The sequence below is a fragment of the Tamandua tetradactyla genome, chromosome 3 (genome assembly GCF_023851605.1).
Source record: "Tamandua tetradactyla isolate mTamTet1 chromosome 3, mTamTet1.pri, whole genome shotgun sequence".
Classification (NCBI taxonomy): domain Eukaryota; kingdom Metazoa; phylum Chordata; class Mammalia; order Pilosa; family Myrmecophagidae; genus Tamandua; species Tamandua tetradactyla.
The window spans coordinates 68,312,626-68,327,409 of NC_135329.1; the positions used below are offsets into that span (position 1 = coordinate 68,312,626).

General features: G+C 35.1%; 1 long non-coding RNA gene across 3 annotated transcripts in view; it reads left to right on the forward strand.

The window, feature by feature from the left end:
• LOC143676129 (uncharacterized) overlaps window positions 1-6,638 on the forward strand; it is a 91,125-nt gene extending 84,487 nt beyond the window's left edge. For all 3 annotated transcript variants that reach the window (XR_013171851.1, XR_013171853.1, XR_013171852.1), the window contains 4 exons: window positions 2,276-2,424; window positions 4,057-4,319; window positions 4,599-4,891; window positions 5,573-6,638. This is a non-coding gene — a long non-coding RNA (uncharacterized LOC143676129). The remainder of the gene's footprint in view (window positions 1-2,275; window positions 2,425-4,056; window positions 4,320-4,598; window positions 4,892-5,572) is intronic.
• The last annotated feature ends 8,146 nt before the right edge of the window (window positions 6,639-14,784 follow it).

Below are 14,784 nucleotides of genomic sequence, written 5' to 3' on the forward strand. Positions count from 1 at the left end.
TCAGAAGTGACAGGGACCCTGAAAAATAAACTATTAAAAGGAAAGTCTTTCTCCAATATATTTATATAGCAAAGTTGGACATTCTGTGTACACAATTTACAGAATTCAATGAAGTTGCAAAATGAAATTTCACTACTTTTTATAAATTAAAAAGAAGAAAAGTTTGTCCAATTTTTTAACAATAGAAAATGAATAGTCTTAAATTATATTCAGTATCATTTTCAGTCGTAATTGAATAAAATTCCAGAAATGTCCCTGGTAAAGTTTTACTTAATTCTTTAAAGAAATTAAATAAATTGATATAGAATTTCATAGAAAGTTTTCTTTATTTATAAAATTATTGCTATTATTGCTCCATTTAAAAGGAAACTTTTGCAAGTAGAATAAATGTTTTGTTTTAGTTTTTGCTTCTAAATTTACCCCAACACATGTATAAGTTTAAGGGTTAATAATACAGTTTAAACAAGATTGTTTGTCTGTGTTGATCTATCAGGATCATATTTTATTAGAACAAGGCTGCCCACATCATCTAGACATCCCTCCATTCTCGATTCTGAACAAAGGAATTCAGACTAGGGATGGCCTCTCTCCCCATCATCTCCTCTCTCTCCAATGATCTTCTCCATGGCGTGCAGATGAATGAAGCAGATTAACAAGATCCTTGCCTAAGGAGGTGAAAAAATAGGGAAGAGAATGCCCCCCATCCTTCTGGCAGTCACCCCATCTCCAGGAGCCTCCATTCTTTAGTTGGGAGGCAAGGAAAGCCTGCACCTCCCGTCCCCAAGGATGGCCTAGGGAGAACCACCTAGAGCCAGTGGCTGCTACTTTGACGCCTTACCCAACTCTTACCCAGTCTTGCTCATGTGTTTTAGGGAGGAAGGTTGTAGGTATATTGATGGGGGCAAAGCACTTTATGCTCTGCTTTTAGAATACAGTGCACTGGATTCTTATGTGTGGCGTATTTCTCAGGGACTGGAGCCTAGCCAAACTTAAAATTTTTTAATGTTTCTCTCCCTCTCTATGTTCACTCCCGGCCCCCATATCGGTAACCTAGTTCACTGTTCCCCCTTCCCCCTCTTGTTGTAGACCGCCCATTTCCGTAGCTCATCTCAAAGCCTGCAACCCTTCCTGTTATGCTCAACTCGTTCCATACCCCTAATTTCTACCCTCTGCCTGGCAACTGCCTACTACCTTGCATGATTGGCTGCCTCAGTGTGACGTGTAGACCCTTAGCTCCACCCCTCCTCCGAGTATATTTAAGCCTGTTGCTCGCCCAGCCCCGCGTCGTCGATAGAGCCCCGGGGTCTTCGGACCCCAGACGTCTCACTCTTCGGGTTCCGGGTGACCCATCCCGGAGTGTAACAATAAAGACTTAAAACCCGCATCTGGCCTGAGTGACGACTTCTTCGCGACCGCCGGCAGGGGAAAGACGCCGGCTTCGGCTTACCCAGGTTAATTTCCGCGAGCTCGCTCCCCAACCCCACCCGGTGTGCCAGCCAGCCTGACCGACTGGAGCTCTCCGACGGCACTTATGCTTTTAGCTTTGGGACTTCAGTCAATATGAAGATACCAGGGTCCAATTTACCACCCCATAAAACCCAAGCATTCCTTCTTGTGCTGATCTCTACCTGTGCCCCTCAGCCTTTATCCTGCTGCTCTCTCAAACCAACCCACATGTACACGTATCTCTTTTTAGGCCTTGTCAATGTCTATTTGCCTTCCAAATTCAGCTCCAATGTCATTTTCATGTTTCTTCTCTGAAATCATTTATCAAGTTTCTTCTCTTATACATTTTCTCAGCACTCTGCTCTTTTCTTTCACAGCTCATGACATACTTGACTAGGATCCCTTTCAGCTTCTATAGCATGCCCTACCCTCTGCAATTAAACACATTGCCTGGCACACAGGTATTCAAAGGTGTTTGTTGGATGAATAAATGTTTCACCTACATATAGCTCCAGGTCTGGATTACACACTAGACCCATTCTCTCTCATGAGACCTCTGCCTCAGTCTGATTAGTCCAGTTTGCCTGTCATTGGCCCCATTTTGAAAATACTTTTTTGTTATATCTGGGTATTCTAAGTTTCCTCATTTGTGATGTTTAAGAAGAAACTAAGGAGTTCAAGTTATATGATAGAAGAATGAGAAGAGATGATAGAGGAAAATGTTTTTGTCTATTTTGCAGATGGGAAAATAGATAGTATGATGTATTTAAAAAACTAGAATTTATCAACTTAAGACATTTTCTCTTTTTTTTTTTTCTTAAACTGTCAGAGGATAAAAGGACAAGTCACAGATTTGTGAATCATATTTTTATCAAAAGATTTGTATCTGGAAAATAGGAAGATCTCTCAAAATTCAAAAATAAGAAACCAACCACCCAAATTTAGAAAATGGACAAAAGATCTAAAGAAACAAATCACGTAAGGATGACAATATGCATTGAAAGTTGCTGGAAACCTTTATCAGAAAAATGCAAATTACACACTATCCACATGACAAGAACAACAAAAAAAAGATGACACCTAATTGTTCCAGAGTATGCAGAACAACGGATATTCATACATTGTTAGTAAGAATGCAAATGGTAATCACTATGGGAAATAGTGTGGTGAGCTCTTTCGCAGTTAGACACATGTCCATGTGTGACACAGCAATCCCACTCCTCTCTATTTATGCAGTAGAAAAGACAACCTAGGTTCACACAAAACTTCTAGGCAAATAACTATAACAATTCTATTCATAATTACTAAAAAGCAGTGACTTTCAACAGGTGCATAGAGAAAACAGTGATACATCCACACATTGGAATAGTAGCAAGCGATAGAAAGGAAAGGGTGGTTTGATCCATGCAATGACGTGGGAGAATTTTACATGCATTTTACTAAATGAAAGGAATCAGACCCAAAAGGCTACATATTGTATTATCCCTTTTGTACAACACTCTTTAAAAAGGAAAAATTCCAGGGATGAAAAAAATATTGGTGGTTGCCAGGGTTTGAGTGTGAGAAGCAGCACTGGGGAATCAGGAGAGTGATGGATTGTTTTGCAGGGAACTTAAGTGGAGAATACACGTGCCTTGATCAAACCCTGTATATCTGCATGCCACTGAGTGATCTCTGCTATATGAGAATTAGGATATGGGACAGCATGGTGGAAAGCAGGCTAGAAAATGAATCTCTTTTACAGGGAAATCACCTAGCCACATTGATGGAAGTTAGGAAGAAAAGAGGTAACTTAAATAACTTTCAAAACGGTTGTTTTGACATAAAGTTTAAAGAGGAAAAAGTAGATATGGGGGTTCTCACAGGAGTAGAGATCAGACATTCTGAGACTATGTTTTATATATAATTGAAGTGAACCAATGAGGAAATATATTCTAGATTATTCACTATCATAGAAAGATGTAAATAGCAAAAGGAAAAAGGCTCAGCTATTCTTAGAACGGTGGTGTGGAGTCTAAGGAATCAGTGTAAATTTCAGTTAAGAATCTATACATGCATAGACTCGGATATACTTGCTTCTCTCTACTGACAGAGCCTAGAATTAGTGACACCCCAGTGAAAAGAATCCAGAAGTGAGATCACTGCTTTATTCCAAGTCTGGGACAGGGCAATATAATACAGCATCTCGTGGTACCAGAAACTGAGGAAGTGCTAAAAACAGAACAAAATGAAATAAGATGGGGCATGCTGAAATAGCATAGTACTCAACTCAGTGTAGCACCTAACTGCCAAATCTGGAGCAATTTTAATGACAAAATAATTAATGGTAATATTGAATTATCAACCAAAATTAAAATTTAATATACATGAATATATTCAAGTCCATACTGATATAAATAATTAAGTGAATAAATAAATGGGAGAAGAGGGACAACTCTTCCTTACAAAAGATTTTAATTAACAAATCAGTTAATAAATATAGAAACAATGAAGAAACATAAAATTACATCCCAATACCCAGTAGTAATAGCTACAAGCAATTATTAAAAACTCAAGTGTGTTCTTCCTTTGTCATCAATCTCTTCCCTCACTCTTTCTTGTTTCTTCCAGCTACCTTCCCTTTCTGCCATGTGATCACTCACAATTTCGCCAAGGGTCTCTTATCTGCCCTGTCACCCTCCTGCTAAGCCCACCAGCATATTTCCTGCCAGTTGCCTGCCAGAAGAGATTATCAGAAAGAGCAGATGCTTTGGAATAGGCAGATTTGGGTTCCAGCAATGACATGTTGTAAAAATAATCGTTTTTGCAATTTTATATTCTTTATTGACTGGGAGAAGTAGGAGATCAAGGAAACACTGGAAAATTAGTGAATGGTAAGTTTATGTTATGCTCCTACTTTCATTTATTTTTTAATTATCTATAAGCATTTTGAGGACTCACATTAGCTATCATTAGTGTCTATAAATACTGAATACCTTTTGTCCACTACAATTTTTTTTTTTTATTACCTCAACAGAAATGTGTGAGACACTGGATTAAAGGTGGTGGGAAAATTTAAGAGGTTCTTTCATTTTATCAAGGCAAAAATGTTGAAGACCTGAATTTAAATTGTTTGTTCCTTAATCATAATCTGAATATTTTCATTATTTTAGAATCTTCATGTAACAGATAATCCTGTGTGTAACTGGATGTATACTCCTTTCTCATCTAATGTGCTCTCTACATTCTATGAAAACACCAGGAGGGTCTCGTTTAATATTATGTGTGTGGGAATTACTGGAGTGAAAAAAATGATTGAATTTCCTAAAAAGAATTGAATTGAAAACCAGCAGCTTGCTCTTCCAAATCTACATGTCTCAAAGCACATAAGCATCCCTGAATACCCAATCAGCAGTTGTGGGCGACAAAAGATTGAGGACCTAGGAAAGGTGGCTTCTCAATAGAGGTAAGACTCCAAGGTGAAGGGGCTTAGCTCTAGGAATCAAAATGAGGCCCCTAGTTCAGACAAAGCCAGGAGAGAAACATGATCCTGAAGTTAAGGATTGCTGTCTCTAAGGTCCTTGACATATTTCTTTTAAAGGAGATGAAGCAGTCTCCAAGAAGCTTTGGCCAAACAAAAGAGACAGTTGACAGGAAAGGAGCTGTGTATTTATACATTGTAGGAATCAGTGGAGGCTCCTGGGAGAAGGCACAGTTTCATCTGGGTCTTTAATAGGGCCTTTATCCCCAATGTACAGGGGAAAAACTATTTGGAATAGAGTTCCAACAACTTGTTTGATGATGAAAGTATTCAGGCAAATGTCCACGTAATAGAGTTGAACTAGTTCCCACTGTCCAGGAACCAATAGCCTGTGTTTTCCAAACAGGAAATGGGCTGTTTTGGTGGGTAATGGGTTTTGGTCTGATTATGGCTGATTCAAATAAGAAGAAACAAAAGTCAGAGGTGCATAGGGCAAGGTCTCGGATGGGCTCCAACGCAAGTTTCCACATCCTCTCCAGGTGGGGTGGGGACATGTCATCCTCCAGGAGCTGTGGAGACTTATTTTCTCAGTCATGTAAGGCCCACAGTATTTTTCTGGATGCAGAAATCTGACGAGGTCATGCCCCAATTTATTTCCTATTTCAGAAGATCATACAAATCGAAGAGCCCCAAAGAACTTAGGGAGTTCTTCAGAAAGAAAGAAAGCCTTTGGACACTGGATCGATAGAAAGCAAGGTCGGCCGGCCAGACAGTGAAAGACAACTGGTGTTGGAAATTGATCTAAAAGATTTCATCAAATCTTCTTAGTCCCTTTCTCTAATGCTTCCACCCTCAGGACAATACAATGGAGGAGGAAAAGGGACTTGAGGAGAGGGAAAGAAAGGAAGTTGGAGAACAGTGAGAGGGCAGACACACCACACCTCTTCTCAGTCCGGCTAGGCTCTGGGGGGATGGGACGATATGGGGGCTTAGCTGGATGTAGGAATTAATTTTTACCTGGGTTGCAATGAAATTAAGTTTTACTAGGTGAAAAGTAAGAGAAAGCTACAGAAGCTACTCAAGTCATTGCTAAAGATGCAAAAATTTTACCATACTGCCATCTTTAAAGGCAATGTTTGGAGAACTAAATAAAAACAATTTATTTTTACCCCTCAGCACATTCAGATTCCTACTGTTCATAAAACAGTGACACTTCCATATCCATGCATCCCATTGTGGACTGAGCAATGTTTCTGAAGCAAAAATATAAGCAAAAGTGGATGGGAGTGGCGAGCAGTTTGGGTGCTTTTGCAATAGTCCAGAAGAGAGATGACAATAGTTTAGCAGATACTGGGAGCAGAGGAAATGGAGAGATTTGAGAAAAAATGAGGTGCATTAGGAAGGAAAATTGGCAGGATTGGCAATAGATTATGCACAGAAGAGCAAACAGATATTCATCTAAAAAATGACTTAGAGGATTCCCTATGAATGGATTATGGTTAGTTTTATTAGGATTGAGATCACTGAAGGAAAAATTAAGCTTGTTGACAAAAACTAGGAGTTTTTGGTTGGACACTTGGTCTTGAGGACCCTCTCATCATCTAATGGAGGTGAAGGGGCCCAGGGTACTGTGGAGGTCTGGAGGTAGGGCACTCTCTAGTAGGGTCGTAACAACGTAACAATGTTCACTCAAGATAGTTTCACTGGGGACACTGAAGCTTGATTCTACTAAATTGAGGAGTGAAAAAAAATTGATAAAATATTGCAAATGTCATTTCCAATAAGAGTCTTTTTCTGGCCCATGTATTAATTTTCCCTTTCTGAATAATCTTCCATCTCTTTGGCATGCTTCTAGTGAAATCTGTCACAGGGAATTATTCTTGATTGTAGATTTCTGTTTTTACTCTCTCATATACTGAAGAGTCTCACAGCAAATATTGATCTATTAAGTTTTACATTCCATTTACTTGTCTTAGTGTTTGTTACTTAGTAGGCACAAGATAATCCTTGGATGAATGATGGTTACATCTAATTAGGTGTGTGAACAACGTCTAAGAATCACTTTTCACATAGTGAATTGTCCGCCGTGACTGTGAATGCTTTTAAAGTTCTGAGTTTTTGGTTCCTTGAAAATTGAGAACAATAGTGTCCCTCTCGGAATTAAAACAACTTCAAAATAGTGCAGTAATAATTAATGGTAGTCACCATGATATTCTGTAACTACTACTATCACATCCTTAGGTATAACCGAGATGATAAGCAAATATTCAAAACAAATCTTTTTGCATCCTGTGATGACTTAATGCTTGAAACATATTTTCACCAAATTCTAATTCTTGCATCTCTAAAACAGCCTGATTTTGCATTTTCCAGAGGATAAGTGGATTTTTTAAAACGGAAGCTTTAATGTTGTTACTATTTCAGCTCTTTTGAAATTCGTATGCAAATGTCATGTAATCGTAATCAAATCGTGAAAAAATTTGTGAAAATAGACAAAATGATTCTTAAATATGTGTGGGAGAACAATAGCATAATAACTGGGATACCAGGGCATTTCTGAGATTAGATTATACTGAACAGCTATCATAATTCATACAGTCCATGACCATATGAGAACAGAGCAACACATCAATGAAATAGCGTAGCCTAATTCCTAAAAAGACATTATACATCACATTTAACATATTATAAATTGGCATTTAAAACTCATAGGCAAGAAATGAATTATTCAGAACTGATGCTGTGACACTAACTGTTTAGTAAAAAAAAAGCAGATTAAACAAGTCAGTACATATTTCACATCTTTGCTAAAAAATTTAACCATAGTTTATATTTTAAGTTAATCATAAAAACAGTAAAACAAAATATAATGAATATTTTTGCCATAGTTTTGGTATTTGGATGGACTTTTAAAGTATATCAGTAAATAAAAGCCATGAAGGAAGTGACTGATAGATGTTATAGGTAAAAATATTTTCTTAATACATAGATGAAGCTGCTAAACTGAATAAAAAATGGTAAACTAAGAAAAATCATGCAATATAAATAAAAGGAGAAAGTTTATTATCCCTTTGGTGATAAAGTTACCCAAAATCAGTAATGCCATTGTTTTGGAAGACAATTTAAAGGCATATATCCATAGTCTATTTCACAGGTATACCCATTAAATTGATAATTCAAGTTTTGGACACCTTTCCTAAAGAAAATATCATAGGAGAGAAGCCAGATATACTGCACATACAGTCATCACAAAAGTTCATAAAGTAGCAATATGGAATTGCAATAAGCATAAATGTCCAACAGTAGATTACTGGGTACAGGAACTGAATTACTATGCAACCCTAAAATGAGAGAGTTTAGAGATATATGAAAATTATGCAGATACTTATAGGAAATGCTTATAACATAGCATTATATTAAAAAGTATATTTCAAAATAAGTGCTGTATGACTATGTGTATGCATGTATAGAAAGACATAAATGAATGGAAATGTATAGACCCAAACTGGAAAATAAATCTGCATAAATTTATATATCTGTGTATTTTTTATGGGTCAGTGTATATGGACATAGATATGTGGAAAGTTATACACTACCATAGATAAAAATGTTATCCATTATTATTTCTGAATGATGGATTTAAGAGTGATTTTATTTCTTGTACATTAACAGAACCTTGTTAGTTGGTCTGTAATTTCGTTTCTAAGAATTCAGCATTGATAGGGTAATATAAATGCTTTTATTTATTTTTAACTTACATTTAGTTCCCTCGGGCAGAACTGCACACTCCAAGGAGTCAGTATCAAGAATCTTTCAATTAGAATCCAACATACTTGAGGAAGATATTGAAAGAATTCCTGCTACCTTTACCTCTGAACAAGACTGAGTGCGTGATAAAGGAAATCCGAATGAGTTTTAATTGGTGAAAACAAGTGATTTCAAGATATAAAGATTAAAAAAAATAATGAACAGGGGTTCTTGCCCTTGCATGAGCCAGTGTAAGAATTGAGAGCACCCACTAGCTTACAACCTGAGTACAACCCTGAGGCTGGGTTTTCAAAGGGTCCTTTGTCCAGACAGTGACTCAGAGAATTCTTGTTGTCTGAATCCAGCCATAAAGTGAACTAAATCATTATACTGCAACTTTGCCATACTTGCCTTGGGAGAAACTTTCATACAAGGAGCCATCAGAACATCTTAAATAAGACAGGACTACAGCTTCACTGAGCTCACAGAACAAGTAACAAGAAAAATAAATGAGAAAAATCTAAGTAAGAACATTTGTAAGCAGGGTAGAAATCAGGCTAAGAACTTCTTTCGTTATAACCTTGTAGGATGTTGTAGTGAGGACATATAAAGAAATCCAAAAAAGAAACATATCAATTTGGAACAATTATTGCCTTCCCCCCAAATTAGTGCGCACATTATTTTCAAGCAGAAGAGATACATTTAAAATGACTATATATTCAGGAAAAAGTATCGATTTATAACAAATATTTAGCACCATGTAGGTCATGTTCTCCAAGCACAATGCAAACTACATATCAAAATACAGAGAAGAGAGAAAAAATATATATGAGTCTTAAAAGCACAATACTAACTAAATCACTGATCAAGAAAAAAATTGTAGCAGAAATTGCAAAATATTTACAATGAATAATCAAAATTTAAACAATGACAATGTATCAAAACATGGTTTTCAGCCAAATCAGTACTCGAAATGAAACAATTTTAAATGAATAATCTTTAATAACCTTAAATGAATGTACTTTAAAGGAAGAATGAGACCATATTATTGAGTTAGGGTTTTAAATCAAAGATGTTAAAAATAATTAGTAAATCTGAAAAGAAAAAAATGTCAAAAAAAGTTGCTTCTTCAAAAAGAGCATACAATAGACATATCCTTCTTGGTAAATGTGATCAAGGAAACACTAAAGAGCTAAGGCAAAGAATATTTGTAATAAAAAAAAGACACAACTATAAATATAGAGAAATACAAATATAAGAAATACGAAGAGCAAATTAACTAGGCAAATACTGGGAACTTATTAATAAAAATGTAGATTACACTTAAATGTTTAGAAAATTATAAATTACCCAAATATTAATAATGATCTAATTCTAAAGAATTCCATAACTAACAAAATTCATATCTGCAGAAAATATACTACCAACACAAAAATACAATGAAAGCAATATACCACCCTCAAGATAGTACAACAGACAATTAAGTCATACTAAAAAAGTAAATTAGAAAAAAGCTTTCACTATCTTTTAGGAAGTTAATGTAAAACTAATGCCAAAACTGTACTGGGAATGATGGGAAAAGAAAATCACTAGTCACTTTCACTCACGGAATTATATACAAAGCTCACAAATGCAATATTAGCAAATGACCCAAAAATGTAGGCTGTAATCTTCTGCTGTATGCCAGAAATTCAAGAGTGATTTAATACTATATATATAATATATATAATTATATATATATAATTTGCTACATTAATAGATTAGATGTGAGAAAACATGATAACCTCAATAATCTCAATTGTGTATACAAGAATCAATTGCCATTGTTGCTTAACAAAATCTTCGCAAACTAACAATAATAGAGTATTTCCTTAGCCTGGTGTGAGGGTTAATTTTATGTGTCAACTTGGTAAGGTTGTGGTGTTCAGTTGTTAGGTCAAGCAAACACTGGCCTGGTTGTTACTGTGAAGGTATTTTATGGCTATAAATCATCAGTGAATTGATTGCATCTATGGGTGATAACATCTGCAATCAGCTAAAGTGATTGCCTTCAGCAATGAAAGAAGTCTCCTTATCCAATCAGTTGAAGGCTTAAAGGAAGAACTGATGATTTCTACAGTCAGAGCAAGAATTTCTGCCCTACTTCAGTCAGCCAGCTTCTCCTAGGGAATGTATCAAAAACCTTCATCAGAGTTACCAGCTTGTGTACGGTCCTACGGAATTCAGACCTGCCCATCCCAAAGTTGCATGAACTAGTTTCAATAATAAATCTCATTTTTCATATGTTGTTTTCCTGGAGAAACTGACTAATACATACTTAAACATTTGTGAACAAAAACTCGGGCAAATTTCACATTTAATGACAAAACCTTAGTAAGATCTGCTTTATATTCCAGAAATGACAAAGATCTATGCTGTAAGTATAAGTATTTCTTTGAAACTTTTCATACAAATACTAGCTGGATTAACTAAACAAGAAAAAAAAAGGATATTAGAATTGGTATCAAGGAAATATTTCTTTGTATGATTCACAAGTAACATGAATGTCCAAATACAAAACCCAATAATATTACCAGCTGTAGGTTCCCCGAAGTAGGTGCGCACAAGATCAATATACAAAAGTCAGTATTATATTTGTTTTTTTCTTTGTTTCTTTGTTTGTTTTTGCATGAGCACACCCCAGGAATTGAACCTTGGTCTCCTGCCTGGCAGGCGAGCAATCCGCCACTGTCGCACCTCCCTGTATTTGTTTTTTGGTAATTTGAAGATATACCCTGAAAAATGTTTCTGAAGCAAAACAACTAAAATGTTGATATATATGTATATATATTCATTCACATTTGCAGGAATATGAATTAATGAAGTAGATAAAGAGAATTTTCAGAGGCTAAAATGAAGAAAAATCAATCCAGAAATACAACTTAATGCTAAATTCTGAAAAAATCTTACTTTGTATTTGTGCTGCCCTTAGGAATACTAACTGTCCCCTGCAGGACACAGAAGACGAATGTCATCATCTGCATCAGATGAAGGATCCGTGAGGCCACCAGCCAGGTCATCACCTCCATGAGCCACGCCATTAGTGAAAGTAGGAACTTTCTGGAAATAATTATATTTGGAGGGGAAAAATTTTCTTCTGAGAAAGCATAACCAAAACTAACCTAACACTGCAATATTGTCCAAAATTGTGTGAGCCAATGTGTTTCTAAATGGCCTTGGGTCTCATGCTCACCAGTGCCTGCAAATCCAATGCTTTTTATGAGGATGCCACCTTAAAATGGTCCTAATTGAAATCCCGTAGTTAATCATTAATTAGCATCTTTAGATTAAAAATCAGAAAACATGTGAGGAAAGAGGAACCACAGCAAGAAAATAAGTCACGGGAAAAAAGGTGATTTTTAAAAAATCTCGAAATATTGAAATTAATGGATTAAAACAGATTTAGAAGCAGATATTAAATGAATAGATAAAGAGGAGGGCACAAGGCTAGTTCAGGGGTAGAATTCTCACCTGCCATGCGGGAGACCCTGGTTGGATTCCTGGCCCATGCACTTCCCCAAAAACAAACAAACAAAAATTCAACAAATGGTGCTGCAATAACAGGATGCTAACATGGAAAAGGAATGACCCCCACTATACAGCATGAAATGAAAATAATATATTGAATGTAAAACTCAGTGGATGGATTAAACACAAGATTAGACATAACTGAAGAGAGAAGTTGTAGCTTGAAAGATATCTCTGAACAAATGCTACAAAGTGTAGCACAGAAAGATAGACACATACATACATACATACACATGGACATATGAATGTGTGTATATATGTGTATATGGGGACATAATATGTAATTGGAATGTCAGAAGAGATTTAGAGATAAAAGAACAGTAGTAGAACAGATAGAAAACAATCACCCTCATATCCATAATCCCAATGGATAATTAGCAGACTCATTTTAGAAAAATATTTTTGAAAATTAAAGAACAAGATAAAATCATGATAATTGTCACTAAAGTATTCGACAATCCTAATGTTATTTGAAAAGATTTAAGAATAATGACTAGCTTTCTATTTGTTAATTTTGCCTCGTAAAAATTTAGAGTGTCATGAAAATGGCAAGCAGGATTTATAAGATAAAAATTGATATAAAATGTATTATGGGACAAATACAAACCAGAAGAAAATAATGAAGAAACAGGAAAAACAAGATAAATGCAAAATACAAATGAAATGGTGCAGAGAAACAATTTCGGCAAACAGATTAATTGTAAATTGACTAAACTCCAGTAAAAAAAAGACGAAATCACACACCTGATTTTAAAAAAAGTGAAATCCAAATATATGATGTCCGTAACAGATATACTCACAACAAAAAGAGTCAGTAATGCCCAAAGCAATAGATAGAAAATGCTTCTATCAAAATAATTATATATAGGTATGCTAGTATAAATAGAATAAGCTTTAAAGGAAAAAGCTTTCTTAGGGGTAAAAAAAGGTCACTGCTTAATGCAGGAGGTTAAATTTGCCAGGAAAATTTTATACCCCAATGACATAGCTTTAAGTTAAGACTGAACAAAACGATGAAGAAAACTCAACAAAACCACCTTCATAATGAAATGATTTAAATTCTTTTATCATTAGATTGTTAGATTAATGTGTTAGATTAAACAAACCAAAAAATCAGGCTAGAAGAAATGGTCACCTTAGTACAAAAGCTTGTTATAATAGGCTTGTAAAAATATTTTAAAAATTGAAGAATTTACTTTCTTTTCAAGTACATGAAGAACATTTTAAAAGATTGACCTTGCTTTAAAGCTGTGAGGCAAATTTTAATCTCCAAAAGATTTAGGATCACACAGAATGTATTCTCTGACTAAAATGCAATTAAGTTAAGATCAATAATAGAAGAGCACTTAAACATATATATAGATAGATAGATATTTAAGAACAAAATTCTAAATAATTCAGGAGAAATCATTAATGGTATTTAAAAACACTTAAAACTGAAAAATATAATAAAGATAACATATCAAAATTTAAGGGATTCGACTATCCTAATATTTGGGAGATTAATATATTAATGTTTACAAATGAAAATCAGAAAGGCTGAAAAATAATGAGCTGAACATCTACTGTAAGGAATTAGAAAACCCACAACGGGAATTCGATACAGAAACATTTAAAGGCATAATAGATATAAGAACAGGCAGCAAAAAGATAGAAAACAAGGAAACAATAGTGATTGTTAATTAAGCCAAGTGTTGTTTCTTTGAAAGGCCAGATAACTTTACAATGCTGTTAAAAGTGATTAAGAATAGAAAAAAGAATGCCATGAATAAGAATATTAGGAGTTAATAAGGGTTATAAATATAAATGCTTTAGAGTTTAAAAGGATAGGATAAACTTATAAACAACTTAGTACCAGCAAATATCAATAGAGATAGAAAATGACAAAGTCTTAAAGCAGATGTGACTGATTAGGCTACAAATAGGGAAAGTTCTGAAGATATATCAACCTATTGAAGCACATCGGAATTGACTTGCGATTCATAACATCTTATTCAGCATAAGTTGTTCATACCAATTGTTGGTGTCAGAAAACGCATTGAATAATTTTATAACATACCTTCATAGTTTCTTATTTCAATAGAATGGTCTTAAGTAATTCCTTTATTATTATTATTAACAATAGAATGGATGTGGTCTAGGGTGGAAGTGTTGTGAATTATAATTTTTGCAATTAAAAAAGAACTAATATACCAGGAAATATTTTCATGGTATCATAGGGATTACTGATGGTAAGTGGGTTTATCTACATTAAAAAGAATTAAGCAAGGGTGCATGGGTGGTTCAGTGGTAGAATGCTCGTCTTTCATGCAGGAGACCTGGGTTCAATTCCCGGGCCATGCACCAAAAAGAAAAAAAGCAAAGTATTTTAAAAATATGGATACTTACAGGGATAAATTATTATAATGTTTAATAGAGTTTAGCAAGGTGTCTGGACACAGGTTCACTAACAAGGGTTCACTGGGAAGTCTATACACCAACAACAAAGTGAGAAAATATAATCTGAAGGAATAGATTTTGTAATAGTGACAAAAAATATGGTGGCTAACATCACACTTAGAACG